This window comes from Protopterus annectens, chromosome 6.part0 (assembly GCF_019279795.1).
Source record: "Protopterus annectens isolate FY-2018-M chromosome 6.part0, PAN1.0, whole genome shotgun sequence".
Classification (NCBI taxonomy): domain Eukaryota; kingdom Metazoa; phylum Chordata; order Ceratodontiformes; family Protopteridae; genus Protopterus; species Protopterus annectens.
Genome location: NC_056737.1, coordinates 235,731,009 through 235,757,010, shown reverse-complemented (window position 1 = coordinate 235,757,010; position 26,002 = coordinate 235,731,009). Strand labels below are relative to the sequence as shown.

The 26,002-nt window shown below is 38.7% G+C and overlaps 1 protein-coding gene across 2 annotated transcripts in view; it reads right to left on the bottom strand.

Moving 5' to 3' along the window:
• The window catches only part of ACP7 (acid phosphatase 7, tartrate resistant (putative)), a 1,845,593-nt gene that overhangs the window by 280,944 nt on the left and 1,538,647 nt on the right, over positions 1–26,002 (bottom strand). The gene's annotated exons all lie outside the window — the stretch shown is intronic.

Here is a 26,002-nt window from a genome sequence, read left to right as displayed (position 1 = left end):
TTGATAGATTTTTTAAATTTGGATAGAGAAGATTCCAGGGTAATGGATGGAGGCAGGGAGTTCCAAATTTTGGATATGTAAGATGAGAAGAGGGAGTCACCAGCATGGTTGTGTGATCTAGTAACTGTTAATAGTAACTTATCTGTGGAGCGGAGTTGCCTAGGACAGGAATACTGCTGAATTAGGTTGCCTAAGCTGGTGTTTTATTTGGGTGGGAGAGCAGCTTATAAGTAATGATAAGTTGATTGTAGATTAATAAATTTGGCAGGTCAAGCCACTCCAATTGTTTTAGGTTATGACACTGATGGGTTCTAAAAGATCAGTAATTAGCAAATTTACCTATTTGATTATAGCAGGTTGCCAGTTTACTGGTTTCTGTTTTGGATAGGCCTGCACTTATAACCTTACAAGAGATACATTTAGACAGGCAAGAGCACAATAAATTGCAAAGCTGGGCAACACAAGATAGGAGCAGCAATAGTGAGTTATACAGGGGAGGGAAGAACAGAAATAGTTTTACCGTTCTCCAGGTTTTCCTCTATGGATATACAGAAAGTTACTGAGGACAATCATGTGAGATAATTCCAGGATAAAGGGTAGATGGCAGAGATTTTATTTGACAAATGTTTCAGTGTAGATCAATGTGAATTGAGGGCTGTGATGACACAGCTGCTGTCATTACAGCAGCTCCTAAGATTATACAAGGGAGGGGCTAGAATTTGATTAGGTGACTCACTGATATGGACAGCAGTACAAGAACAGTATCTCTGCAAGCCACAGAAATGTTTTTGGTTCTCACTGCAAGTTTTTTTTGGACTAGTTCATACTTGGGTGGTATAACAAATGCATTGGGAAGAAACTGATTTTACAGATTATTCTCCCAGATTCTCAGCCTGGTCTAGGCCAGACTAGGTTTATACTACTCAACAACATGCTTATAATGTGAAGGCTCAGTATCTTGGATCATTGGTTTAGTTAGACCACGTGCTGGAGACATCAGAATTACATAAAGAAACAGATGGAATTGTACAGGTGCACTGGTAGTTTCCACTGTACATGTTCATAGAAATCACCAGTGCTCTGTACACGGAGAAGATCTATTTTAAAAGACGGTGCTTAGACTCCTTAGATACTCAGAGGAAACAATGGATTTTCACTTTGGGAACAGTGATAAATTTGGGTCTATATTGAATCAGCGAACGCTTAAAAAAGTGAACGAAAATCCCGAACACCCGGAACAGCGAATTTCTTCTCAGGGGAAGAAATCACTAGACCGGTTTCGGGTGTTTGCCATTTCCTCCACTGTAGTGCGATCTCAGAGTTGGTATATTTAATTAGAGGGGTGGGGGCCCAGCCCCCCACATGGGGGTGAGGGGTGAAGTCCCCCACATTAAATATTTGTGGAACAGCAATTTTTTTCCCTGGGGAAAAAAATCGCTGTTCTGAGTGTTCGGCATTTTCAGCATTTGCTGAACTAGAGTTGATGAATAGGCATTCACTTTTTTAAGCGTTTGCTTATTTAATATAGACCCATAAATTTAAATGTGATTTTAAGTGGAAAAAATATGCACAAAACTACAACAGATTTGCACAGAAGAGAAAGATAAATATAAATTAATAAAATAAATTATATTAAAAGGCATCAGACCAAGTTAGATCATCCAATGAGAGATCTGAATTATAAGAAAGCTAAACTCAGATTACATCAATATTTTCAAAGAAGGCTTCAGTTGCAGAGACATGCTCAGTCAGTCCCATATTATGATATCTGAGTAACATTAGCTGATTCAAAACAAAATTTATTCCACTCGTAAAATTATTTCTGCAGGATCAGGTTTAAGGTTCTGATATTGCTAAGTTTTAATGCTTACTGGTTGAAGCATTTTAAGAGATCCTTCAATAGATTTGTCAGACTCCAGCTTAGGCATCCCAATCTTGCAAGCTATCAAAGCAGAGGTATGCTCCTGTGACAAAACCAGTTGAGGACTTAAATTTCTAGAACTACTGGAAACTGCCTCTGTTGTCATGTTTTGCCCTCTTTTTTCTGAATTATTTTCTCTCTCTCTGGGGTGTAACTCTTCTTATGCTTTCAGACTTTTCTTCTTAGAATACATTATCAGTGATTTTAACCTTTTTTTAGTCAAATAACAAAACAGGTCTTTTAAAAGCCGTAATCTAGTACTCTTACTAAACTTTTGATAAATACCGGAGGATTCCAAGTAATGGTGAAGCCCTAAACAAAATAAAACAACACTAGGTGTGGCTAATATTTAAAAGCAATTTGCTTACCACAGGTACTCTTGTTAATCAGTGTAAATTTTTCTCACTTTTTCATTAAAAACAACAGCAAACATATCCCACAGTGAGAAATTAGTTCATGAAACTAAGCGCCCAACTGTCCTTCATCAGAAGAACTGATAACAGTGTATGCTAGTGCCGGTTTTATACAGCAGTGTTGTGCCAGCTATCTCAGTATCTTTGCAGGTGTGAGATCAATTCTGGCCTTTGAAAAGTGGAGAAACAGTTTTGGGAAGCTGGCTAGATCAGAGAAAATCAGAAAGTTAGTGAAACTATATAAAATTATTTACTAGGATAGTGAGCCACTTTGTAGAAGATTGTGTGCAATTGGTGTCCACTCTAGTGGAGAAATGACTTGCAAGGTTTGAGTTGTTGGTAGTTAACCAAACTTCATGCAAAACCAAATTATTATAATACTGCACAGATTAAGAGTTGCTATGCTGAAATATTTGTATTTATCATCTTTGACTGTACTGAAGTTAGGGTTTGAATTTTTATCTTCTATAAATTGGAGTGTGACTATATTAGCCAGTTGCACTTTAAACATATTCTCATTTTGGAGAGTTGCTAACTGCTTGATTTACAATACTAATATTTATTTATTCCAGAAATGTTGGGTTATTTATTCTTGCAGAAACAGAAACATAATACTTCATCAATTCACAACTTCCTGCATCAATAACACATCAAAATTATAAATTTAATGAGAAATGTTTCCCCTTTCCTCTCTGTTGTGCAACCTGGAGCTTGCATATGTAAGTTAGAGGCAGTGGGGGGAGGGGAGGCACAACCTCCCTCAGTGCCCATGACAGAATTTGTTTTTAAGCAAAAAATGGATAAGTCGAGACTCAATAAAAAAATAGGAAGCCAGCTGTAGTATGTTTTTTATCAGATCTTTTCTAAGAGGGAATAACAACAACAAAAAAAATCTGACAGAAGGTAGGAAGAACACATTTTAAGGGTTTATAAATCACAGTAAGCCAAAGTCCTGATTACCATGTAAAGACAAGCCATTTGGTTAGTACAGAGGCCATGCTTTTGTTTCCGACAATTACAACATCTACCAAGTTCAGAAATGGACTCTTAAATCCTGGATGATTTGCTAGGGATGGGGTGGAGGGCCAAGTGCAGGAATGTTTTCCTGCATGAAAAGAATTGTATACTGATAAAGGCTAATCTTAATCTCACTGAGGACCAAGTGTAAAAAGGCACGGACTAACTGTCAAGTGGAAGGCGTCGGACAAATACCAAACTATAATTGTTCAAGAAATCATGCTATATTTTTATATTTGTATTCAATATCAGAAATGTCCAACACTCAATTCTATTAACCAAGACAGCTAGTTTATTATAACTATAGATTAAATAAATGGATCTGAACACTTTCACACAGTTTTCATTTAAGTTGTTATTAGGTGCACTTACTCTGTGGAGCAAAAAAGTCTGAGGATATCAAGTAATGAGGTACTATGATCTCACAACAGCACGGGCAGTGTGACTTCCAGCTGGTGAGAACACAAAGTGCATGATACAGCACTGTAAAGTCTTGAATACCAGTCAAAAGAGGGCAGGGGAAAGATAAAGTAATTTCTGAGAATGTAAACAAAGCTCCACATGTCACAACCAGAAGCAGCTCTATCCTTGCCAGAATATTTTTTTGTACTTGCTGGACATTCCTTACAGTACATTGTGTGATATAAAGTAAGGCAGCTGAACACCCAATTAGCCAAGTGCCTGGAAAATGTCTTACAAATGAAGGCTATTGGATTTGACGATGAATATTAACAAAATGATAACTTAAAAAAATAATTAGCCAAAGTTAAAATCGCGGTGGTCCTTCCGGTTGTTTGTCCTTATAAAAGCATTAAATGGGACATAGTTTGGGCAAATATGAATATCTAGATTAAAAAGGGTACATTCTTTTTGAATTCAGTGTGCTTGTTTCCAATTAACTACTGAAGTTTGGAATGGTACACTAAGTTTATGCCAAGTTCTTTTCTTTTGAACAGTGCTATTTTGGTTACACTGCTGAAAGCCAAAATTGTTTCACTGAATGACTTTTAGCCAGTTATTTTCATCTGAAAGCCTGAAAGTCACTTTTTCTAACAAAAAAACATTCACGATCCCCCAATCTTAGTTGTATATATCACACACTCATTCAGGAAAGGTTTAAGCTACTGAAGAATGCATGTGAGTGCGTGCACGGGTGTGTGTGTGTGAGAGTGTGTGTGTGTGTGTGTGTGTGTGTGTGTGTGTGTGTGTGTGTGTGTGTGTGTGTGTGTGTGCGCGCGCGCGCGTGCACTTGTGGAGAAGAAAGACTACCAGTAAAATTACTTTCATCTGAAACATGCCTGTGGAATGCACATACCTTTCTACACAATAAGATTTTTCTTTTTAAGTACAGAGGGTCCTGAATTCAGTATTAGTCAGGCTGGGTATTCACAAATATGATGTACAGTCCAATAAAAGTTTACTGGGTAGTAGTCATAGCATGACTCCGAAATTGGCAGATTTAATTAAGGGAAAGCACTTTTACTACATGCCCAGCATAGACCTGTAATATTGTCTGTGAATCATGGCCCATTCAGTTGTGCATGCTGAGGTATCTGCTCACCACTGTTATGGCACATGGAGTTGCTTTCATCTGTTGCAACATACTGGGATATAGAAGCATCCCACAGGAAATTAGTTCACTCCGGAAACTAGTGCCAGCCTACCATGCCATCTGAAAGTGTTTGCAGTTAGGAGAGTAAGCAGACACAGGCAACGTACACTGATGTAATATGTGCAGAAGGGATGACCATGCTGTTCATATGCACAGTAAGTGTACAATCCGGTACTGTAACAAGGTGGATCTGAAACAGCACAGCACACATAAGCACTATATGCATACATATATTACTGCTTATGACACTGTGGAGTGGCTGACACATTGTGTGCATTGCTCCACCCTCATGCAACTGAGTGAGTCACATATCTAGTAGGTTCACTGACGATGACCACATACTAATTGAGTACTACAGTAACTGGAAACAGGGTTGCATGTAGAATAGGTACAGCACTGTCTCATGGTGTACGTGTCCTGAATGCTCCAGGCCATAAGTGTACTTTGTTCATGAAATGTTGATATTCTCTTATGATGCTGATTACTAGATGCCTCTGCTGGTATTGCCCTGAGCCTAGTAAGGATTGGTGGAGATGCACTTTTCTTTTTCCCTTCTCTGTATGCATGGAAGGAATGATTCATAATTACTACAGGTTCCTTTCCATGACCGCTGAGTTGAGGTTTTTCGCATAACATGAATGTAATGGAATATGCCACTCTTGGAGCTCCCATTGGCAGGAGATTAGCTTTGTAACTCTTTAAGGAACATGGCAGGTACAGATGTATCAGTATACTTCTATGTACTGCACTGCACTTACCTATGGGATGTACAGCTAAACCCATTTATTTAAAGTAATGTTGTGTGCAATTTCTGTTATTGTTAAGATGATGTTACTCAGCTATGCTATGCTGTGCAGCACATCACCTTTGGGTAGACTCCAGATGCATGGCTACTGCTGTAGTTGTGACCTGGTCCTGGTCACTTCGCCATAATGCTTTGCTTCCTATAATTACATTTGTCCATGATGCACACATATGTGAATCACAGAAATGCAAAGGCACATAACTTGCATAAAAACGGTGTACACAGATACTTCAGGGAAGCTGATAATTTTATGAATTGTATAAGACTTCGGTATGTGGCTTGGACAATGTAACATCTCTACATAACTGCAGACACTGTTTATGAATTCTATGCTAAGTTTAAGATAATACACTTCATAGGGCTAGTGCATCATAGCAAATCTACTTATGATCCAGAGGCAGAATGTGTAAAGTCCCAAGAGTCTGTTACATTACTATTCACCACAGGCTATTTTATTTTTTTGAATCTTAAATGCATTTCTTTGTGCATTTAAAAAGTTACAACCTAAATAAATACTCAGCCAAAGTTAAATTTGTGAAGTTTAGTCTGGCTTTTAGTTCATTCTCACAAAAGTGTTAATTAGGATAATTTAGGTAAATATGAATATTTTGATTCAAAAAGGTACATCTCTTGGAATTCACTGTACTTGTTTTAAATTAACTAGTAATGTTTGAGATGGTACATTAGTTTTATGCCAAGATCTTTTCTTTTGAACAATGCTATTTTGGTTAAACTGTTGAAAGCTAAAATTTTTTCAGGGAGCTATTTTCAGCTTACAGCCTCCAAGCCATTTTTTTTCTAGCAAAAACAATACAGGATCCTCCCAACAGACAACAGTGAGACTTATGGCTCAGGTGTCCATTCATTTCTCTCTGGGGAGACAGCCAGTAGAAACCATTTTTCCCCTATTAGGTGAGAGCTAGCTAAGGCACCACTGTCACCCAGACAGCCATGAGGCAAGTTTCTAACTTCTTTAACACCTTCCCCTGGTGGTGATGTCAGCACCTGCATCACTGCAGCAGTTACCTATGCCCCTCCATGGGAGTATACGCATTCCTACATGTGCACCCCACAAGGACTACCATCAATGGAGTGTGTAGTCATGCCCACTTCACTCCCCAACCAGTGAACGGTTTTGGGAAATGGCCCTTTTACATGGAGTTACAGGTCTGTCAACTGTGAGCCATCAAAACCTTCCTTCTGGAGGGATATGAAAGCAAAACATCCTTCCTCTCCCACATCCCCATCCCCATTCCCAGCTCTTCCATTACTTGAGCTACAGGAGGGATGTTTTGCTTTCATATCTCTCCAAAAGGAGGGTTTTGATGGCTCACAGCTGATGGACCTGTAAGTCCATGTGAAGGGCCATTTCCCAAAACAGGTCACTTGTTGGGGAGAGAGGTGGGCATAGCTACCCAATCCATTGATGGTAGTCCTTGTGGGGTGCACATGTAGGAATTCATGCACTTCCATGGAGAGGCATAGGTAACTGCCTCAGTGATGCAGGTGCCAACATCACCACCAGGGGAAGATGTTAAAGAAGTCTAGAAACTTGCCTCATGGCTGCCTCAAGCTGTCTGGGTTGCAGTCAGGGCTTTATCCTCATGCACCACAGGCCATGTTGGTGTGTGGTAACATATGCAAATGACATGTATAACATGAATAAAGACTGACCTATGATTCAGAAAGCAGTACAGACCAAACTATACCTCAATTCAAACAGAGAAGTATCTAATGATGATGGTACTACTGTTGGACAAAAGCTAAACCTAAGCAGCAAAAAGCTGTGGATGTAGCAAAAGTTAAGCTGAGTCACACCCAAGGTCGAGAAAATATATGCTTTGCCCAACAGTAAGAATCACGTATAAGCAGTCATGGTATATATATATATATATATATATATATATATATATATATATATATATATATATATACACACATATATAAATACAGAAGCACATACATACTCATATATTCCCAGCAAGAAGCAACAATCAGACATTTTAATTTGAGTAAGACTGGCACCTACAAAAGTGTTTTTTCCAGTCCATTGCACTGCTGGTATTCTACTGATGCATCAGAACCTCTGACAAGGATGCAATGGCCAATCTCTTTCTGAAATGTTATTCCACAGTGATATCTATGAAAAAATAATAAAATGTAAATGTTGCTCATATACTAGAAAGCCTCAGATTCTCAGGTGTGTACCAGACATCTAGGTAGCATGTAGTGCTAAAAGAAAAGGCGTGTGCAAGTTTCCAGGGGAATCAGTTAGCAAATCCAGAAATGTTTCTAAAGTGTGTCCACGGTTGGGCCCTGCCCTTCTGCAATGGCAGTGATTATGCCTTTGTTCAGGACATGTAGCACATACATTACCAACTAGCAGCAAAATATCTGTCATCCACTAATGTTACAGGCTCAGTGCACACATCCCCTTTTCTGCTGGATCATTTCTACATTTTTTTAATCCATTATGTCTGATGAGCATGCACATTATTTTAATTTATGGACATGTGGTCTTCTAAGGCATTACTGGCTGCATCACATCATACATGTCGTATATCTGACTACACAATTGGCAGTTGCTAAATGAAATGCCTGTGGACAAATCAACTGCAGTTTCAATGACTGACATTTTACTGAAAATGTTTTCCCAAAAATGCTTACGCTAACAATGGAGAATTCCCTTTTCTCCACTGTTGTGTGACCTTGGAGTACGTATACTTAAGTTTGTTTTGTGTGTGTGTGTGTGTGTGTGTGTGTGTGTGTGTGTGTGTGTGTGTGTGTGTGTGTGTGTGTGTGTGTGTGTGTGGAATGTCCTCCCACAAGGGGGTGTAAGGGGGCATGCCTTCCTGAAAAAAACATAATTTAATCCAATTCTACTCTGGGTTTTATGGAAAGTAGTTTTTACTGTCGGGGAAACTATCAACATGATTCTGCTACATAGCCACCATTCATCAGACCTTCACACACAGTTACAACAAGTTGCCAAGAAGTATCTAGTGGTTAAGTCTAGCATTAAGGTAAAATGTGCACTACAAAGTCTAGGGATGGAAGAAATGTTTCAGTTTGGAAAATACTAGCATGAACAGTGTCCTTTGCTGGCCTAAATGCTACACAAGGTAGCAAGCGTCTGTTTTATGTAAGCTATATTTTATTGTAGCAACAAAGCACTACAAAAACACATCAGCTCTATCTGCTGAACAATATCATTCTAGGCTGTTCTGCACGTAGAGCCTGCTAAAGAGGAAGGATGGACTCTGTTTAGCCTCAGCTTCAGCACTTCTGATACAGATAAATGCCTGGCAGTGATCTCTGACATTTGTTGTGCACTGCTGCACCTTGGAACTAGATGGTGATACAAACTCAAGTAATTCTCTCAGCTGTAAACTAAACCTTCAGTGCATCATATCAACCACTAGCAGCTAAGTATTTGGTATGATACAGAGCTCTTGGAATCATATCCTAAGTAAACAGATTTTGTCTCTACCAGCACTAAGTTTTTGTTATTTGTGCTGCTGTTAAATAATAAAGCTGTAATTTATGAAATACTAAATTTTAATTAAGTCAGTTGTAGGAAACCTCAGTTATTTTTTCTTTAGCAACATTAATGTTCTTAAAGCTTTGAGATTAATAAAATTTAGAAAAAATATGGGATTTATTTACAGAAAAGGCAAGTTAAAGATTTGTATTTTAATTAGACAGTTTTTACAGGGTCATTCAAGAGGCCTGTCTTGCTCAGAGTCACACAGGAGGTAAATCAGATAGACAGAAAGAGTCAAACCAAGTACCTTTAACTACATGAAGCATATAATTTATACCTCACAGCCTTTATCCTCTATGCTAAATCCCAGAGCAAATTTACTCCATTAAGGTATGCAGAACCTTTTTCCATTATATTAAGATATATTTGCTGATAATTTAAGAGTGCACATAGGTTAGACAACCTGAAAGATGTAATGATGACATATAAACATTTTCAAGTATGATTTAGGCAGCCCTTTAATGTAGTATTTGTTGCAATTAAACAGTAAGGTCTTCCAGAGAGGCTACAGATAAAACCAATGAGTGAAGCAAAGCACAGTGAAGGCAAAGTTTATACAAGAGCTTGCAACTATCTACAGACTGATTCAGTCCAAATATAGTGATCTACAACAATCCACTGTTTATACTAATGTTCATTATCTGTGCACACAGTTACAAGAGTACAGCATTTACACGTGATTACCAGCTGTCATCAGAACCACCCAGCCATCCCAGGACATGTCCACTAACAACCTACTCATGAGACAGAAAAAAGCCACTGTTATTCGTGCACAAGAGTAACTAGTTTTAGAAGCAACTCTGAATTTATAATAACTCTCCCTGCCAGTGTTTAGAATTCTTGAGGATGCTTTTCAGAAGACTTTAGCCACTGCCATTCTGATTCTTGATTCTGAGAAAACATAGGTGAAGTTTCCTTTCCCCCCATTTTTTATGTGTTCCATTTTGTAAATGAAGTGAAAATAATGTGGCAGCTCACACGAGATAATGTCTGCATTTGCTTTGCATCAAAGAATATTTAGTTTATGATTGCTCTTACTGACTGAATGGCATTTTGATGAAACTTTCACTCCTTTATTTATCAGATTTTTCTCCAATGTTTTGTGACCTTAGAGTCAGACATAATAATTTGGAACTTGGAAGGTACAGCAGTAATTCCAAAGGGGTATGGGGAGCAAAGCCCCTAGTACTCCACAAAGATAGTGCGTTTTTAAGTTTTGTCAAAAATCATTGAGCTGAAACTGAACAGTGCTTTGACAAAACACAACTGAATGGTGCTTTAAGCAATCATCAGTTAAACAACAGATATTCACGTATTTCTGCCTTTCTATGCCCTGATAATATTGTGTTGGAAATATAAAAAAGTATATTTTGTTTACATTTTCAGACTGCTTAAATAGCTCAGCCTTTCTGCTTAACAAAATTAAGAATAAATGCATGCTGCTCAGCCCTAAATTTATGGATGAGAGGTGTGGGGAGACCCAAATCAAAGGAAGTTCTTACTTTGGATGTAGTGTGTGAATGAAACAGTTTAGGGTAGAAGTGATAGAGTTAAAAAAAGAAAGAAGTGGCCAGGCAGGAACTAACCTTAAGGTGAACAAAAGGGATACATAACCACACTGAAAAGGCAAAAGACAAAAATGACAGAGAAGATTTACAGAAAGATCACTGGAAGGGAGAGAAGGACAGTAAGTATGTTAAAGGGAGGAATGTCAGATGCTTGGGGGGGGGGTTTAAAGTGTGATAAAAAGCTGCTTCCCAAGCCATATTAGCCAACTTGCACAGAGGACACAACCGCATGCCTCCCTTGATTTTTTTGTACAAAATCACTTTGGTATTGTTTGTGGTTACCTGAGGAGGTCCTGGGGACCATAGATAAGGGAGAGATTTTAAGGCATGGATCAAAGCCCATATCTCTTTGGTCCGAGAAGTTCCAAAGGCCTTGCACCTTTACCCCCATAGAAACTGCTCCACAAGCAAAATTTGAGGAAGCTGCAGTTGCAGATTGAATTGGAAGTAGACGAGAAGAGGGGAGACATGGATTTGCTTGTATCTGTAGTCTCCACAAATGCAGTTCCTTTTTCACAACACATAACATTGGAATATGAAACTCCAAAGGATGCAAATGCTCAGTCCACGTATTTTTTAGACACCACTGAATCTTTCTCATGTGCAACCTGGTAAGTAGAATCAGATGAATCATAGAGGCGAGGAGCCTCAGAATCCTGAGATATTCTCTGGCTGAAGTCTAAGACTGATTTGAAAAGCTCTGGAAAGTTGCCAGATACAAATCTGCCTTCTCCTGTGCTAAAAAAAGCCTTTTGCTGGAAGGTGTCTATAAGACAGCAAAGAAAAACAATCCTGTGTGACAAGTTCATGAAGAATATTTGAACATTTATATGGAACCCCAGACTGGTCAAAAGAGAAGATACCCAATGTAATGGCTCTTGATATCTGGGAAACACCTCACCTCAGGCTTTGTCACTACTGAATGGTGCACTGCTATAGTCATCCCTCTTCACAAAGGAGGAGCGACTACAGACCCAAGGAACTATCGCCCCATTAGCCTGACGAGCCAGATATGCAAAGCTATGCAACGGATCATCATGGACCTAATAAACAAGGATATAGGGAATCTCAAAACTCTGTATCCCACACAGTTTGGTTTTGTGAAGGGTAGATCATCCCTGCTCAACTTGGTTGACTTCTTTCAGTCAATCACCAGAGCTGTGGATGAAGGCAAGGTGGTTCATACAGCCTACCTTGATCTGGCCAAGGCCTTTGATACCATTCCCCACTCAGGAATCATAGAAAAATTCACTAAGCTAAGCATCAACCCCTATATCACAGGTGGGTTGCAAACTGGATCACAGATAGAACCCACAATGTGAAAGTAGCTGAATCCAAGTCAAATTGCTGACCAGTCACGAGTGGAGTCCCACAGGGTTCAGTACTGGGTTCTCTCCTGTTTGGTATCTACTTCTCTGAAGTCAAAGCCAACATGAAGGGACTCTGGATGACAAAGTTCGCAGATGATTGCAAGTTGGGAGCTATAATCAACTCAAGTGATGTTGACATCATACAGAAAGGTATCACTGAGACAAACAACTGGTGTCAGAACCATGGCCTTAAGCTCAATGCCAAAAAATGTGTTCTCATCCCCTTTGAGTAAAACCTGGTTCCCGTGAATTACCACATCGATGGTGGTCCACTGAACACAGATGGTGTTATGATAGATCTGGGAACACAGGTTGACAACAACCTCTCTTTTGACCACCACATTGCCACTGTGGTGAGTAAGTCCTTCTATGTGGCACATCTCATTACTAAGCGTTTTGCATCCAGGAAGAAAGAGGTCATTGTCTCCCTCTACTCTTCCCTCATTAGGCCAATCATAGAGTACAATGCCCCATTTGGCATGTACCTCACTAGACATCTGCAACAACTGGAGAGGCTGCAAAAGTACCTCACAAAGAGGATCCTAGGCCTTTAACACTTGTCTTCTATGGACAGACTAAAAAGAACTCCAACTATTCTCTGTCTCATATCGCCTATTTAGACGCGATCTCTGCTTGACTTAGAAAGCCATGTCTGACCCAGCTCTGTTAGAAATGCTACATCTAAAGAAATCCCAATCTCTCCTCATTACATGCTCCCAAGACCTCAAACTCATTACCACAATCAACAGAATGTGCTGGAGGGACAGGATCATAACACACAGACTGCCCATACTATGGAATAGACTTCCCATACATGTCAAACAGAGCACTTCACTGGCCCTCTTCAAGATAAATCTTCATGAGTGGATGGGAAATAGAAAATTCACCCTGGGGATCACTCCAGTGGCTCTACTCGACAGTGGCACTGGGAACGAAGGTTGGGTGGCATGATGCCAAGGTAATCCTATGGGCTAGGCTTGTAAAGGCTCCAGGGCCATTAGCCTAGTACACACCTACGAACCTATGAAAAAGGCACTGCAAGATGAGTAAATCATCTAAATAAGGAAATGTGAATGCCATTCAGTCTGAAATGAGCTAGCAATGGAGCTAGAAACTTTGTAAACACCCCCAGAGCCAAATATAAACTAAAGGGTAATGCAGACAATTGATAATGTTACTCAGACAAAGAAAATCTGAGAGATTTCCTGAAGCCTTTAGAAATGGGAATGTCACGATACTCATCTTTTAGTTCTAATGTTGGCATAAAACTTTCTTGGGGAATGAGAGGTAACAGATTCTGAAGGGTCAACATGTTGAATTTGAGGACTTTCACAAATAGATTTAGAAAGGAAAGATCTAGAACTGGTATCCAAAAGACTTTTTCTTTAGCACCAGAAACATTCTGGAACAGAATCCATTCTATTTAATTGCACAGGTTCTATGACACCTAGCATGAGTACGTGCTGAATAACCTGAAAAAAAATGCTTGGTTCAAAGGTCTCTTTTGAAAGGAGGTACCCAGTGCCAATCATATCCCCCCTGAATCACTTCTAACACCCAAAAATCTGAGACAATCTCTTGCCAAAGGGTGATATGAAGAACCAATTTCTGGGATGGAGTTTAAGAGACAGGGGCAAGGGGTGTAGGGAGGTGGCAAGAAAGCTGATAAAGTCATTTTGAAGTCTGTTTTTGGAAAAGATCCTTGTTTCTTGTTCCCCTCCTGCCATCTCTTTTTGGTTCCCTGATTTATTTCAGAAGACAGAGATTGTTTGATTTGGGTCTCAGATGGGAAACAGGATCTGAAGATTTGTAAGGGGGGGCTGAAAAATCTTGGAAACTCCCTTTATTAATGTCTCTCTCTCATCAAATTGTTGGAGGACATGAGTAGCAAATGGGCCAAACAAAACCCCCTTAATTTAAAATTTCAGACTTTACCTCATCAGAAAACTTTTGATTGCGTACTGTAGCAGTAGCAACAGCAGTATCAGTCAACCTACACATAGTATCTGCATGGTCATACATACTCCTTAAGGCATGTTTTGATACTTGAGAAATATTATAAACAACAGAATTCAGACAGACACTACCTTCGGGAGTCTAGTAGATAATTCTTTCAAACTGTTTATACATAAAAGAACAAACTTCCAGATAAGAATCTGATAGTTAAGAATTCTACATGCTAAAGCGGTGGAAGAAAATATTGTCTCACCAGATTTATCCAAAATCTTTCTTTCTTTGTCCACAGGGAAAGGTGGAGGGGGCCCACTTTGTAATTTCAAAAGCCCAAAATCTCGAGTTTCAAAATACCTATCCCAGAAACTTGAGATTTTGCAATCTTGAAATTACAAAGTAAAAAAATAAATTAAAAAAAATAATAATAAAAACACTAAAAATCTTTTTCCAGGGGGGCAAGCCACCCTGTACCCCCCACATCCCCTGCAACTTAAATATACCATCTCTGAGATTGTGCTATGTAGCACGATCTCGGAGATGGTATATTTAAGTTGCAGGGGATGTGGGGGGTGCAGGGGGGCTTGCTCCCCTGCAAAAACATTGTTTTACTTAGGTTTTTTTTTTGCCCACTTTGTAGTTTCAAGATTCAAAATCTCGATGTTTTGAGTATGATGTATCAAAACTCGAGATTTTGGGCTTTCGAAATTACAAACTGGACCCGGTGGAGGACACCAAGACCCTGTTCCCAGCTGGCAAAGATGTGAATGTGGCTGATGGGTGAAAACAAATGCTTGTTAGTTTGAAAAACTTTGTAAAGCCTATGTGCCTGAATTAAAGCTGAAGGCTGATCCCTGGTCCTGTGACGCCTCTGAGCTGCTTCTTCATGAGGCGGCAAGAAAGTACTGAAGAATCTCCACTCTGACTGCTGATGTCCCTACATAGGGCTGATCAATCAGCAAAACAAAAAAACAACTCGATGGAGACAACACAAGGTTTAATAAATCCCAAATTATCCTTCAGGCAAACAATACAAGATTTTGTCCCACCAAAATATTACGGAACTTCATCAGATAACATCATTAAAATAAGACACACCTTTAAATATAATAAAATCCAATCAGATGTTGAAATTCATTACACACCCTTCATTTACAACCGATCAAAAGCCATTTTTAAAACACACTCAAATAGAGAAATTCATGAAGACTGGTGCAGACCAACACAAAAATATGTCAGCAGATAGTGGTCCTTCAGGAGAGGAGTGAGGCTATGGACAAACTCAACTTCCCAGAACAGACAGATATACATGATAAAAATTATGCTGAAGTACTACAAAGACCACCCACCACTAAAGAAAACCAGCAAGGATGATGACATTAAAGTGTACCTTATTACTTTTGAGAGGTATGCTACTGAAGAGAATTGGACTCAGTTTGAGAGGGCCAAAATATTGTTTTCTCAACTGACAAGGGATGCACTTAAAACATATATATGGACTTGGAAGGTATTGATTTTATAGGCTATCAAAACTTAAAAAAAGAACTGCTAGCTGGAATTGGTGTGAATCCAGAAACACACAACAGAAAATGTCATAACTGAACATACAGATATCCAAATGTGGCACTTACCAATGAATGCCCAGAGTGAATGAGGTCAAAGACATGCTAAGCAAAGAAAAGTTTTGGATTCCTCTATATTTAACCAAGGGGTACTAACAGATGCCCATCATTCCAGAAGCCAAAAATAAGACAGAATGCTCTGACCTGCCAGCCTTCTTCATTACACTGTCTTAACCTTTGGGCTTCACAGAGCTCCTGCAATTTTTCAGAGGTTCATGGACAATGTTTTGTAACTCAGATCAGGCTGTATACCCTCAAAATGCACTAATTTATTCAGAATACTAGGAGTCACATTTAGCCGAAGTACAGGCTGTGCTGGAATTTTTAATACACTCAGGACTTGCTGCTAATGCTGCCAAATGTCAGCTTTTATGATAGAAGCCATACATTTGGAATATATGATCAGGAGAGGGGTAACAGAAAAAAGAAAATGCAGTCAAGAACTGGCCTATATCCAGTAACAAAAAGCAAGATTAGGACTGGTAGAAAGTTTGTACCTAAAGATAAACACAACAAAAAACAACACTAAGGACTCACATACAAAAAACTTCTACCAATGACTGATAAGATAATAACAGAGTATGTCTCAAATGTTTAGAAAAAACATGCTATAATGGTTAAACGCTTATGTCCCTAAACAGTAACGGGACTTCAGAACAATTAAAAACTCATGGTTAACTGATTAAATAATGAACATTAAATCATGTGAACATCATTGTTAACCATATAAGGATATAAAACATATAAACAAATCAAGCATAGCTAAAACAAATATTGAGTTAAAAAACATAAAAATACACATAATAAGCCAGCAAACGTAAATAAACTTACTTACATGATAAAAATACATTAGTTGTTTGTCTAAAATGATTTATATAAATTTCATAACTTAGCAGCACTCAACTTTAACACTGGAAGTATATTTTTCCCAAGACCCACCCGTCCCCATTAGTCATGTAGGATAACTTCATGTATTCCAAACTTGAATTTGATAAAGTTTGGACAGTTCAAGGTGTGTTTAAACAAGGCATTGTTAGAAACAGATTTTAAGATATTGTGTAATTGTGTTTGTATATTCTCCTATGGAATTGTACCCAATGTTGCTACCACAACTTGATCTCTGACGCACCTTACAAAATGTAAGATGCCCTATCCAGGTAAGGTAACTATTTAGTACTTAGACCCAGTCTCAGTCCAGCATGTCTTTGAGAAAGCTTATACTGTGTACACAGATGCACATGAAGCAGGACTGGTAGCTGTGCTATCTCATGAAGTAGGTGGTGAGGAGCACACAGACTGCTACCTCTGCAGACAGTTAATTAGAACTGAGGTGAGAGACTCTGCCATACAGGAACAGTGTCTTGCTATTAGGTGAGTACTAACTTCTCTGCAATATTACTTACTGAGACATAGCTTCAGCGGGAAGAGTGCCAACCTGTCGACTGCAGTTTAGACATCTGCTGTTTCAGAGAAAATGTTTCACTGAAAGCACTTTCATCAGTAGTGGAGAATTCCCTTTTTCTCCTCTTGTATTACCTTGGAGTAGATATATCTAAGTTAGGGGATGTGGGGGATGTGTAGAGGAAGAAGCTTCCCCCTGAAAAATCAAAATTACTCTATATACTAAAATTTACTCAAGTTTGACTGAAAGTACTTTTGCCGGAACATTTTTGGAGTTTTTGGTTTCAAGGGATGCGTTGTCAGTGTATCAATGTGAATCCACCTCAGTCTGGCAACTGATCATGTAATCATACAGTGGGACATGAACATCAAATTATGCAGGTAGGTTTATCACTGCAACCCTTTCATTTTATCATTACATATGGGCCAAACATGACAGACTGACAAACCTACTGACATAGCAAAATCAATTCAACTAAACTTTAAGGTGTTACTGCTCAATGCCAAACGCATAAATAATAAACTACATTCCCTCCAAGCCTTCTTCACATTTGAGAATATAGACATCTGTGAAGTTACAGAAACATAGTTTAAAGCAGCAGAGAGTATCCAAGAATTGCAAAAGTTACCTTTCTTCCACACTTTTAAACCATTAGCTGCACAAATAAGTGTTAAAGGTTGAGATGTCTCAATATACATCAGTAACAAGTATACCTCTAAGTTGGTCAAACAGGACGACATGCTGGAGTTCCTCCACATGTATATCACCATAGACAAAATCCTGTACCATATCCTAGCCAGCTACAGGTCACCCTCCATGTCCCAAGAAGCTCACAATGCATACTTGGGCCTACTGGAGGCACTTACCATCTAAACTGACACCACACTCATAAGTGACTTTAGTTACCCAACTCACATAGACTGGAAATCCTACATGTCTGCAAATTTACTGGCACTGACAGTCCTGGACTTTGTAGATAGTGAATATGCCTACTAGAGGCTCCTACGTACTGCACTTCATGCTCACAAATATTGAAGAATGCTGCAGCCCCCACCCACCACCACCAATGTCTTGTCCTCCCTGGTAAGGAACAACTATAAAGCTGTATCCTTTGAAATCAATATCACCTCTGTAATCCCATTAAAACTAGTTCAATTTAGGTACTGTTCCACAACAAATTACCTTTTATGAGGTGATGGTTTGTCAAAATTCAATATCCCTCCAAACCCTGAGAACACAGCAGCCTATGCTGAGTTGCTCTCAGAAACTCTATATAACTATGTCAGTGGCTGCATAGAAGCTGCTGTACCTATCAGAAGCAAGCCCAGGACAATCCTTAGAAACAAACCACCTTGGTGGCATTCCAAAATAAACAGGATATACAACAAAAGTAAAAAAAAAATATGGCAAAAATCAGGAAGGGTATTTTATATAAAACTCTCTTATTAAACTAAATAGGCAACTAAGAGGGATAATTAGTTCAAGCAAAACCAACTTTGACATTAAGATAGCCTCCCAGGTGTAAGACAATCATAAGGCCTTCTTCAGCTATGACAGAAACCTCAAGGGCAGCACATAGCAATGTGCAGAACTGGTGATTAATGGTTCCACATTCACTGAGCCTGATGATATAGTCAACCTGTTAGTAGGCAAATTCAGTTCTAGCTTTATTCCCCTCTTGCCCCCAACCATCCCTCCTAAAATACCCCTTCCAACTATAACTAAGTAGCATATACTGGCTGAACTCGCTAAAGACAAAAACACGGCCTTGATGAGTCCCGATAACTTCCCAGGATGCCTCCTGGACAGTCTTAAATATGATTTATCAGGACAAACTCCTGATAAACTCTTGGCTAGGCTTGTAAGGGCCCCAGGGCCATTAGCCTAGTAATCTCCTATGATCCTGAAGTCATTATTTAACTAAAGTCTTAAAACAGGCTTTGTGTCATGTGAATGGTGGACTGCAATGCTCATCCTGGTTCATAAGACAGGACCTTCAACAGATCCTGGAAACTACAGACCCATTAGTTTCACTTGTCTTATTTGCAAAGCCATGGAAGGAATTATCATGGAAATTATCAACACGGGCATAGGAGATCTCCTGCCACTGGATCCATCCAAGTTTGGCTTTATAAAAGGAAGGTCATGCTTCCTGAATCTGATGGACTTCTTTGAAAAGGTCATTAAAGCAATGGATGAGGGGAAAGCATTTGATACAATACTCCACTCAGGCACTGTCAACAAACTTAAGTAACTAGGTATAAACCCCTTTATAACATGCTGGATAACTAGCTGTCTCAATGATAGGACCCACGAAGTTTGAACTGGTAAGATCACCTCCACAAAGAGGTCAGTCACCAGCAAAGTCCCCAGGTCTCTGTGCTAGGCCCACTCCTTTTTGGTATATACTTCTTGGTTGTCAAAGCCAATGTCAAAGGCCTCTGGGTAACCAAGTTTGCAAATGAGTGCAAACTGAGAGCAGTCTTTGAATTCCCTCAAGATGAGAACACCCTTCAGGAAGTTCTAACACAGACAAACGCTTGGTGCCAAAGCCATGGCTTAAAGCTTAATACTCAGAAATGCATTATCATACCTTTTGGGAAGTCAGCCACCTCAGGTAACTATGTCACCAATAAAGCACCCCTAAAAGTTGATTCATTAGTCAAGGATCTGGGAATTCATGCAGATAGTAACTTGGCCTTAGATAAACATGTGTCCAAGATAGTCAGAAAATCCTTCTATGTTGTTCAACCTACTAGAAAGGGCATGGCATCTAGTCCCAAAGAGTTCATCTTACCACTGTACTCAGCCCTCATCAGATCCATCATAGAGTTATAGTATGTACCTGACCAAACACATGCAGCAACTGAAATGTTCACAAAGGTTCCTTACAAAAAGAATACAGGGAGTAAATACAATGTCCTACACTGATTGCCTCAAAGCCCTGACTCTTTACTCAGTACCATACAGGCTCCTGATAGGTGATTATTGCCTGGCATACAAGGCATCTCTGAGGGCTGTTTTGATGATCTTTTTGCACATCCACAAAAGAAACAGCATCACAACTACTTGATTAAAAGACCTAAATGTTTGCTTGTGACATGAAGAGAACATGTTGGAGAGGCAGGTATGTTTTTCAGAGAATTCCCATTCTCTGGAACTGACTCCCTATCCATTTGAAGCAGAGTTCCTCCTTATCCCTATTTAAGTGCAGGTTGGACCAATGGATGGGTAAACAGAAATACACCAGTTGATCAGGCATCTATGTCTTAGATGGACAGACACAATCAGTAAATCGCCCTTATATAAATCAAATTTGTGGGTCACATTTGGGTTGCACAGCTAGGCTTATAAGGGCTTAGTAATCATTAGCCAAGTATACACCTATGAACCTAAGTCCAGTCATCTTGTGAACACCTTGTAGTTTGCAGTTGGCTATTACAAGAGACAGACAATTTGCATATACTCTTACAGCAGTGGATAGACCATAGGGTAATTCATAATAATTGAGAATGTGATCCAGACTCAGTAAAACAATCTAGAAACTTCTGACATGGATTTAGGAAAGTGAAGAAAAGCGTCATTTGAAAATGTAAGATAACCAGAAAACTTTTGTTAAAGGGACAGTGTTAACAATTGGGCATAAGAAGCAAAACTGAATAAAACCCTTGTCCTAAAACAGGAGGAAAGAGCATTTCTAACACACCTGACAGATAGTATATACTACATGACAGGATGGAAAGGAAGGGTTAAGTCTGGTGAGTTGGGGGAGAATCCTTCAAAAAGGTGAGATATTCCTTCTGTAAAAAGTAACCTTGATGGATTTACGGTTTGCCAAGGTGGGAAGTTGAGTCTTGCAAATATTCATTAAGACTGTATTTAGTTCTGGAGGGGGGTGGGTTCTCTACTTTTTTTGGAATTCCCTTCTACAGCTTTTTAAAAAATTGCTTTCTAGCAGCTTGCTGGGATTGTTAATTTACTCTCAAAGGAAAGGAGATGGAAAGCAATAAAACCCTTGGCCAAGTTGGGGAATGAAGGGTGAAAAAATGGCAGAACCATGAATCAGCATACTTCTCTCAACACACTCTACAAAGACCTCTGCAGCAGACGCTCCAAACCTAACTCTCTATCCAAGGGAGAATTCAAAAAGTTATTACTAACATCTTTGGAAGCTTTGATTATGTAACTATGCAAACCTCATCAAAACAGTTTTAGGGGCAATAGCCATAAAAGTAGCATCAGCAGAAGCATTAAGTATGTTTCATACAGTTGTTAGACACTAGCGACAAAAAAGGAAACATTTACAAAAAGAAGATTACTCATCAAAAGAGAAAACTGATGCCAAAGACATTATGCAGACTCTCAAAAACAGGCAAGCATAAACATAAAGAGCCTGGCAGCTCAAAACTCTAAATACAATTAATGCATAAGAATACACGTTTTTCCCAACTTTAGCAAAACTCTTCTCATCCTAGTCAGAAGGAGAAGGTAAAGTAATAACTAAATGTTTAGCAGCAGCTGGGTTCAAGCTGCTAGGTCTGAAATGGTATGAGTATATACAAGTTTACAGCTTGTAGAACATTATACAGTCTATCTGTTCCCAGAAGGCAGCAGGCTGGCTGTCAGACAAGTTGCAGGCTGTGAAAAAAAAAACATCCTCCAAAGCAAAAAGAGTAGGAAAAATGGGAAAATGTTCTGTAAATTCCAGTAGTAACAAATGATAATAGATCTTGTAGGATACTGAAGCATCATTGCTTTCCCACTGAAACATCTGCTTCATTATAGAAATAGTTACAGAGAAAGAGGATCCTTCAAAGTGACTGGCCAAAACCTTACTCTCCTCAGAATCTATCAGAAGCCAGTAGAGACAAAATACAATCTGTCCCTTCACAATTAGGTAGAGGTTCAACCTCTTGAATCTTTTCAGAAAGTGAAAAGTCCCTTTGCCTTTTTTTTAACAGAACTATCCATAAAGGAAGCATCAAGAGCCTGCACCAAACCCTGAACTAATCCCAATAAATTACTCCTTTCCAGAATAACAGAGATATGAGAAAACATAAATTTTGTTTTTTTGACAGAAATTTCAGAATAAACTGAACCAATACTGTGAGCACAGCTCTCTGGCTAGATATTACATCGGTATCTAGTCCTTCTCCCTAGGACCCCAAGAATGGTTCTCCACTGCCAACCAAGGACACAACTGCCGCAGAGTACATGTCTAATCTCTGGTCTATATGGCTGCTGGAACTACAACAGCAGGACCCAAAGAAAAGATAAGAGGTCTTTGGAATGACAACAGCAGGACCCAAGGAAAATATAAGAGGTCTAAGGGCTCAGCTTTGGTCACAGCAGAGTCGTCCATCTGAGGTTGAAGCACTTTAGGGCCCTACTATGGTGGTAAAAGCTGAATAACAATTTATTTCTTTTGTAAATGAAAGATGAAAGAACTGAAGAACTGGAAAATTCTCCATTGTTAAGCCCCAAAAGGTACCCTATTCCTTTGGTGGCAGACTTCTTCTTTTGCCTACAGTTAGTGAAACAGGTAAGCTAGAAAAAAATAACCCCCCCCCATTAAAACATAGTAAAAACACTTTAAATACTTACCCCAACCACCTAAAGTAAAATAAATCAGCTTTCCCCAAATAGAAAGTAGTTTAAATATGTTTTCTACATCCTTTTACCACAAAAGTAAAAAAAAGTGATGTTCCCATTTAAAACTAATTAAAAATCACAGGGCAATCATTAAAAACACTTTTCCCAGATTTAAAAAAAATGTTTTACAGAAAAAGTGCAATTTCTGTGAGAAAAAATTAAAGGTGAAGTTTTTTTCCCAAAGGGAGCACATATGTCCAGCAGCAGACTAGCATTTGTTGACCATCTGTCCTTTTATTCTGCATTACCGATCCAACAGAAGCCCATTTTATGCAACTGATGATCCATTGTATGTGAGATTGTTATCCATGTACACTTTTAATTAAGCAACATAGCAGTACATATATAAGCTACAGAAATTCATTCTTCCTCATTCACTCTGTTGTCCAGAAGTTTCATGTTTCCTGTCTTTCACGCCTGAGCTGACCATTCTGCTGTAACTTACAACTATTACTAACAGAGCCCAATTAGTAGTTTTTATACTAGCAATGACTTGTTTTATACCACTTCTGAAGCAGAAGGAAGCCAGGGTTCCAAGCACTACGCAATATTGGATTTTTCTGGTTCTAAAGTCTTAATTGTAATGGGCAATAAGATGCAGGACCCAGTGAAATGCATTTCTAAAGAAACTAATGACTGGATTTGTATAAACTTAACATTTATTTTATTTATTTATTTTATTTTACATTTGTTAACCGGGGGTGTCTGACTGAGCCGAAAAGGCCCTTTTTCAGCAGAGGCCCGGGGAGAAAAGCTCCACAAAGAAAAATTACAGACACATTTAGTTATTTAGACATAATCAGTATACACACAAATTACAAGAGACATGTTTTTTACAGTGGTATGCGGCACAAACAGTTACAATCAAAAAAGATATTAATTTTAAAAATAAAGGTAAGTAATAGATTTGTGGTGTACAGCTGAACTTTGGAATGTAGGTAGAATACATACATAGTACACAGGTACAGTACATACATTGTAGATTAGCCAGTGTTTGTGAGTAAGATTGAAAAACTATTATTAATTGCTCTAGATTTAGTATGCATATGTTATCAGCTTTCACTAGCCTGGGGAGCAATCATGGCACTGCCAACTTTGCTTGAGATGTTGCCTGATGAGGTCTTTAAAGGAGGCTTTGGATGATGTGTTTTGAATGCTAGTAGGGACAGAGTTCCATTTTTTAGCCACCGAACTACTATATAGTGCATCTCCAAAGCTATTGTAGCTGTTGGTGACTTCTAGTAGTAGTTTGCTTGATGATCTAAGAGGCCTTTTGGCTGAGTGATGTTGTACTAGGTTTCTGAGGGCAGGACACTTATTGGGGAGGTAATAGATAGAATGACAGAGGCAGAGCTGATTGTAGGTTAGGAGGTTGGGCAGTTCAAGCCAGTGGAGCTGTCTCAAAGCAGTACAGTGATGAGTTCTATATGAGCAATTTGCAGCAAAGCGGGCAATTCTGTTATAGCAAGCTTCCATTTTGCTTAGTTCAGTTTTGTTGAGATTAGTCAGAATGGGAGATGCATAGAGTAGGGTGGATAGAAGTTGGGAGCGAGCAATGGCTGATCTTGTGTTGTTGGTAAGAAATGGTTTGATACGGTAGAGTGACACCAGTTTGGCATGTACTTTTTTAATAGTTAAGTTCAGATGACTATCAAATTTTAGGTGGGAGTCTATGGTTATTCCCAATAGCTAATAGGAAGAAAAAACACACAGAAAGGCAGCAAAAAGGACAAACATCTAACTCATGCTTTATTTATGTGTGGTATTTAGTAAAAAGGAAAAAAATGCTTATAGATGAAGAAAAGTTGTGCTTAGCATTAGCTGTCCTTTAAACATGTTCAATCCCACCAGCACATCCCTGACCTACATGTAAATTAAACTGTAGTTATGGTTTCCAAAATATAAGACACCTTGTTTATTGATATGATTCTGCAAGTTTTAATTCAATTAACTGTATTCCAGAAAAAAAAACATTTTTTCTTAAAGCACAGAAACACAAACTGTATTTTTCTTGCTCTGGCATTTGCTGGACTTGGAGTTGATTATTTGCTCTCACAGAGGTATGACATCCCCTTTAAGCACATATTGAAAATAACTTTGCAGACTTCTGTCTTAATATTGTTTCCTTTAAATACATAATACATTTAATGGCGTGGTTCTATGCATCATGGCTTGTAGAATCATGCTTTAAAAAAATTATCTTGCATCTGCCGGAAATGCTCAAGAGCTTTAAATGAAAATGTTGCGCACCAAAAGAGTTAGCTTATCTCATAGTTATTCTTTTCCCTTTAAAATTACCAAGATGTTGCTTAATGCTCATAGACTTTTAAATAATTTCCATTTCCTTTGCCGATCGTGAAACTCACTCACTGCTTCAAAATGGCAGTGTGTGACATAAGCTAGACAGCACAGATTCTGTAATTTTTCACAGATGGTCACCTTAAACTATTGTGCGCCCCCAGCCTGTGTTTTGTTGAGGTCAATGAAATGTTATAAATACTTGTTCAGTCTCCTATTATCCACTTAATCCAGTTCAGAATCTCATTGGAGCTATACTAATCCCACTGTTCAGTATATGAAAATCTAAACCAGAGACAGTATCAATTAAACCTTGACATGATGACAGTAGCTAAAGTGAAATTCCTTTTCCAAAAAATTCTTGTTGAACAATCCTTTATATGAAAAAGAAGGGTGAGTTACACTGCAGCGATATGTAAATGGACTGGAAAATACTATCATTTTTGAGTGATGACGTTTTGCTTTAATCCATGTAACTACAAAATTAAGCACAATTTCAGAAATGACAGACAGTTGTTATTTGCAAAACCAAAAAGTAAAAAGGTCAGACAGACAAGCCAATTAGTAAAAACTACCAAGTTAGAGTTTTCACTGAGTGATACCTTAAACCTCCTGGAATAGAGGCACATGGGATATATGCAAATTACCCATAGTGTTTCAGCTATATGGCTTCTGAAAGTCCATGACTTTTTAAGTCTTTATGGACAGATTAAGGCCAACAAAGCCAAATGCCACAAGCTGTGGACATACACATTTCGGCCTTCTTATCACCTCATCAGCTCAGCATAAGCGGACTGTGTTATTTGCATTATTGTATCTTTGAAATGA